This window comes from Nomascus leucogenys, chromosome 16, assembly GCF_006542625.1.
Source record: "Nomascus leucogenys isolate Asia chromosome 16, Asia_NLE_v1, whole genome shotgun sequence".
Taxonomy (NCBI): domain Eukaryota; kingdom Metazoa; phylum Chordata; class Mammalia; order Primates; family Hylobatidae; genus Nomascus; species Nomascus leucogenys.
The window spans coordinates 33,472,233-33,478,463 of record NC_044396.1 but is presented as its reverse complement, the minus strand read 5'-3'; the positions used below and the strand labels follow the sequence as shown (position 1 = coordinate 33,478,463).

The 6,231-nt window shown below is 42.2% G+C and overlaps 1 non-coding gene across 1 annotated transcript; it reads left to right on the top strand.

The window, feature by feature from the left end:
• Positions 1-404: 404 nt before the first annotated feature.
• On the top strand, positions 405-512 carry LOC115830784. The gene has a single exon (XR_004026321.1). It is a non-coding gene; the product is annotated as a U6 spliceosomal RNA (small nuclear RNA).
• Positions 513-6,231: the final 5,719 nt, after the last annotated feature.

The following is a 6,231-nucleotide window of genomic DNA, read 5'->3' as shown; positions in this document are numbered from 1 at the left end:
TTGCTCTTGTCGCCTAGGCTGGAGTACAGTGGTGCAATCTTGGCTCACTGCAACCTCCACCTCCCAGGTTCAAGCAATTTTCCTGCCTTAGCCTTCTGAGTAGCTGGGATTACAGGCATCTGCCACCATGCCCAGGTAATTTTTGTGCCCAGGTAATTTTTTTAAATCCAGGTGGGCCTAAGCAGCCCAGGACTTGTCTGGAGGCTCCGATGTTGGGAATCCAGGACCCTTCTGCCTTGTTGGGCTCCCTAGCATGCTTTGAGAGAATGCTCTGCCACATCCACATTCCAGACAGTGGAAGGAAGAAAGAGAAAATGGAGGAAACAGCTGCTCCTTATAAGAACATGACCCAGGAATTGCACTCATTACTTTTACTCAGCTTTTACTGATCAGAACTTGGTCACGTGCTCACTTCTGTAGCACATATACTAAAATTGGAACCATACAGAGAAGATTAGCTACAGCCCCAGAGCAAGGATGACATGCAAATTTGTGAAGTGGTCCATATGAAGGAAGGAAGGAAGGAGGGAGGGAGAAAAAGAAAGAAAGAAAAAAAAGAAAGAGAGAGAGAAAGAAAGAAAGAAGAAAAGGAGAAAGAAAGAAAGAAAAGGAGAAAGAAAGAAGGAAAGAAAAAGAATGAACGAATGAATGAACTTGGTCATGTGGCTACACTCAGCCGTAAGGGAGGCTCAGAAAAGTAGCTTTTATTTTAGCTGCCTTGTGCGTAGCTGTGTACCTGGAGCTCTGTTATTGTAGATAGAGTGAGTGGATATGAGGACACCTAGTGGTCCCTGGAGCAGAACGCCCAGCTTAGATTAATTAGTGTGATTATTGATTAATAGCTATCTACCCCCACTAGACTGTATCTCCACAGGAGCAGGAACCGTATGTGTTTTTGCTCACCATTGTATCCTTACCATCTATTCCGGTGCCTGGTACACAGTAGGATCTTAATAAATATTTGTTGAATACATGAGTGAATGGATCAGGTCCCTCCCTCTTGCTATCCCTGTCATGCTTGACACTCCAGCCAGACCACACCACTTGTGATTGCCTAGCAATGTATTCATTATCAATTAAAAAGAAATCACTGCTAATCCGGTAAACAAACATAGTCATCTCACTGTTGCTTACATTTCTTTGCTGAGTTTTCAGGTGATACACATTTTCACGTCTTTATTTATACTTCTCATTTTGAGATTAGACATGATAGCATGTCAATTCTGGTAACATCACCTGAGGTACATGAAGAGGTTGATGTGGCTGATTTCAGTCAAAAAATAAGGGCAAAAGGAAAAAAAGTGCGAAAAGAAAAAAGCAAACAAACAAAAAGGGCCAAGTTAGACAGCACACCCAGGGACTTGCTTGCTGAGGAGTGAAATAGATACTTGAATTAGGGCATTCATGCAATTCTACAAGAGTGCTGTTTCTCAAACCTTAGCCTTCCATGAGAGTTGGGAAGCAAAGAGTTAAATGTTATAATCTCTGTTTAGAATCTAGAAGGATGGTATTTTAAGTTGCTAATTAATGGAATATCCATGAGTTGCAGCTGTCAATAGAGATTAATATTGTATTGATCAATTAATAAGTTTAATTTAGACTTGGTGGAGCCCGGCATCGTGGTGTGCATCTGTAGTCCCAGCTACTCTGCTGGCTGAGGCAGGAGGGTGGCTTGAGCCCAGGAATCTGAGACTGCAGTGAGCTATGATTGCACCACTGAACTCCAGCCTGGGCAACTGAGCAAGACTCTATCTTTTAAATAAATAAATAAATAAATGCAATTAAATAATTAAGTATGACCGGGCATGGTGGTTCACGCCTGTAATGCCAGCACTTTGGGAGGCTGAGGCAGATGGATCACCTGAGGTCAGGAGCTGGAGACCAGCCTGGCCAACATGGTGAAACCCCATCTCTACTAAAAATACAAAAATTAGGTGGACATGGTGATGGGCACCTGTAATCCTGGCTACTCAGGAAGCTGAGGCATGAGAATTGCTTGAACAGGTGAGGCAGAGGTTGCAGTGAGCTGAGATAGCACCACTGTACTTCAGCCTGGGTAACACAGCGAGACTCTATCTCAATTAAAAAAAAAAGTTAAAATAAATCAAGTATGAATTAAAATATTTAAAAAAAAGACTTGGTGTGAATGATGGCCACTTCACCCATAACACATACCCACCTGCCCACTCCACCATCCGTCACCAGGTACAGATGTTTTGCTTCTCATTATCATATTGTAATAATAAGAATATAAAATAATATATTTAATATGGACACTCTTAATGAAACCATATGAAAAATGGAAATAGTATGTGAAAGTGGTGGGCTTTCAATTTTATTATTGTTATTTTAACATTTCTTCTTTAACGTTGTTTTCACATTGTTGCTAATTAAATGAAATTATAGCACTATTACCATCACCAAAACATAATTACCACCACCAATCCTGTTAGCAATGCTCTTTTAAACGTTATCTAAGACTCGGCTGGGCACGAGGGCTCATGCCTGTAATCCCAGTACTTTGGGAGGCCGAGGCGGGTGGATCACGAGGTCAGGAGTTTGAGACCAGCCTGACCAACATGGTGAAGCCCTGTCTTTACTAAAAATACAAAAATTAGCCAGGCGTGGTGGCACGCACCTGTAATCCCAGCTCCTCAGGAGGCTGAGGCAGGAGAATCGCTTGAACCCAGGAGGTAGAGGTTTCAGTGAGCTGAGATCGTGCCACTGCACTCCAGCCTGAGCGACAGAGTGAGACTGTGTCTCAAAAAAAAAAAAAAAAATTATCTAAGACCCATAAGATACTATTAGTAATAGAGGAAAGAAGATGGGGTTGTTCTAAACATAAGCACGAATGTGGCCAATGGGCAGAAGACACATTCTCCTGTATAAGATTCATTTATAATTCTCAGAGCCAAGAGAGGAAGCAGTAATTCAAAGCAAGGGAAGTGAAGAGCTTCTGTTTCCTTAGTGTTCATGAGCCAGCCTGATCTGGATATAACTGCTAATGAGAACAACATGCTTTCAGGCAAAAAGTACACACCAGGCTTTGGTATGCACATAACCAAGGATTAGTGCTCGAGAATTCAGTTGTTTTGCTCTTGGTGTAACTTGGGCATGAGATAAAAGACTGAGAGTAGCTTCTTAAATTGTCCAGTGACTGCTCAGAAATGCATTTGACTGTAGGTAGGTTCTCCAATCCACATGTACTTCTTAGTAATTATCTTAGTAATTCATGCTTCTCTCTCATGATGCTGAAATTTTTAGCAGGTACCATGGACTGAATGTACCCCCAAATTCATTTGTGTGGCTTCCCCAAAATTCCTGTGTTGCAATCCTAATCCCCACTGTGATGGTATTAGGTGGTGGGGTCTTGGGGGAGGTAATGAAGTCGTGAGGGTGGAGCCTTTATGAATGGGATTAGTGCCTTATAAAAGAGACCTCAGAGAGTGCCCTTCCCTTTCCAACATGTGAGGACATAGTGAAAAGTTGGCTGTCTATGAACGAGGCAGTCGGCCTTCAACAGACACCGAATTTGCTGGTGCCTTGATCTTGGATTTCCTAGCTCCAGAATTGGGAGAAATAAATATTTGTTGCTTGAGCTGTCCAGTCTACGGTATCCTATTATAGCAGTTCATACATACTAAGACAGTGGGGTTCAATTTTACTCCTTAACTCAAATTATTGAAGTTTCAAGTTCAACTCCTGTATGAGTAAAATTTATTCCTATACATGTTTAGTGCAGCTGTGTAAGTAAAATTTATTCCTACAGATGTTTAGTGCAGCTGAAGGTGTAAAACAAGAAAAAAGAAAGGAAAAATAAAAGAAAAAGAAAAATACTTGGCAATATTGTTCATGAGAGAAGAGGTTATTTTGGAGAAGGGAAGGAGGTTTTGGTGGATGGAAGGTTTTTGCCAGTAGAAGGGGACTGTGTATGTCAGCACGTGCCATGAGTGTGCATGTGGGAGGCCCACAGGGGCTGGTGGGAGTGCTAGACAACAGGGGCTAAGAAAAGAAAGTAGAAGTGTGACATAACTGCCTCCGTCACAGTTTCATTTAGGGTGCCAGGCAACCCTGTGTGCACGCAGATACTTGGAAGAAGGGCTGTAACCTTTAGCTTCCCCCAGTTTAGCCCGTTGGCTTTGTCTAGGCTGGTCTGTTTCTGACTCTTCCTTTCCTCATCTAATATAGATCTACTCTTCTTTTATTGGAAGTAGGAAGAGGAAAAATAGACAAAGGAAGAGAAAAATACTAGATTAAGGCTCAGATATTATAAGCATCAGATATTATAGGAAACTGGAGACTCCTTTTGGGATAGAGTTGTAGCAGCAAGCCCAACTATAGAAGAAGGGAACTGTGGCCTGTTGGTGGCATGGTGACCAGAGATTTTGGTGTTGGTAAGCTAGTGGCAGGAGCTCCACATGCTTCTAGAAATGCACCTAGGAAGTAAGGTATATGTGAGTGATGGGAACTTTATTCAGGGGATGATGCTCAATTCCAGCACATCAATTGCATACATTAGAGGGACTGCAAATTCAGATCTAAGGGGACCAGATAGAGTAGGATGGATAATAGCTGGATAGTAAGGAGGGGTATGATTGTGGTGAATAGAAGAACACACACAGTTTACATTTACCATGTGGGAATATTGAACCAATGCTATCAGATCTTCTGATTTTTCAAAAGATGGCGTAAATTAGATTTTTATGTGAAAATTTAATCATAAAATGTTGGCAATTGATTTTAAAAGTTTAACAGCACCATGTGGGACATTATTGTACCTGCCAAGCAACCCTTGCACATCCCACGGCCCCTGAAACTCCACATGTCAAAAATGGAACTCCATCTGTAGTCCCTATTTCAGCAAGTGGTGCCACAGACTGCCAGGAACCCAAGCTAGGAAGGTGGGCATGAGCCCTGACTCCTCCTCTACTCTACTCCTTATTTTTGATACATGACTTCGCCATGTGGATTTAGCCTCCTGAAATCTCTGTCTCTTATATTTGTCCCCTTTTTTTATTCCTACTCTCAATGTTTTTTAGATTTTCACAATTTCTTTGCTGATCTAACCCATATCTCAGTCACTTCTCACTCATTTCTAATCCTTTAGTGACCTGTCTGAAATAAAAATTGAAGCAAGTCATTGCATTGAAGCCCTACCTTCTAAATTCCCATCTTCCCCCACTCCCTATAGAATAAAATCAATGTGATTTAGCATGTTTAGCTCCATATACTGACTTCTGCCTGCAACTTCAGCCTCATTCCTTGCAGTGCCTTCCTCCTTGTCTGTGCTTCAGATACTGAATCATCTACAGCTCCTCTAGGGGTCACGCTGTTTCATTACTCTCTATCTTTACTCTCATTGCTCTTTTTACCTAGAATGAATACCCTTTCCTTTCTGTATTAGGATGTGTTCAGTTGTAAGTAACACAAACCCCAACTCAAATGGACTTAACTAATGCTACGATTTGAATGTGTCTGCCAAATTTCATGTGTTGGAAACTTAATCTCAGAATTCATAGGTTGATTGGAGGTAAGCCTTTTGGGAGGAGTGTAGAATTAAATAAGGATGTCAGGTTAAGACCCCCATGATGAGACTGGTGGCTTTGTAAGAGGAAGAGAGATCTGATTTGACATGCATGGACTTTCCCTCTTGCCATGTGATGTCTTCCGCCATTTTATGATGCAGCAAGAAGGCCCTCACCAGATGCTGGTGCTGTGCTTTCGGACTGTCCAGAATTGTGACTTTGGACTGTCCAGAATTGTGAGCTAAATAAACTTCTTATTTATTTATTTAGACCGGGTCTTGTTCTGTCATCCAGGCTAGAGTGCAGTGCTGTGAACAGGGCTCTCTGCAGCCTCAACATTCTGGGCTCAAGTGATTCTCCCATCTCAGGCTCCTGAGTAGCTGGGACCACAGGTGTGTGCCACCGTGCCCAACTATTTACAAAATGTTTTGTAGAAATGGGGTCTCACGACATTGATCAGGCTAGTCTCAAACTCCTGGGCTCAAGCAGTCCTCCCACCTCAAGCCTTCCAAAGTACTGAGATTACAGGCATGAGCAACTGTGCTTGGCCAACTTCTTTTTAAATAAATTACCCAGTCAGTAGTACTCAGTTATAGTAGCAGAAAACGGACTAAGGAGACTTATTATCTTATGTAAGTGGTAGGGCAGGCTTCAGGGTTGGTCTGATTCGGTGACTCAGTGATGTCACCTGGAACCGAGATTCCTC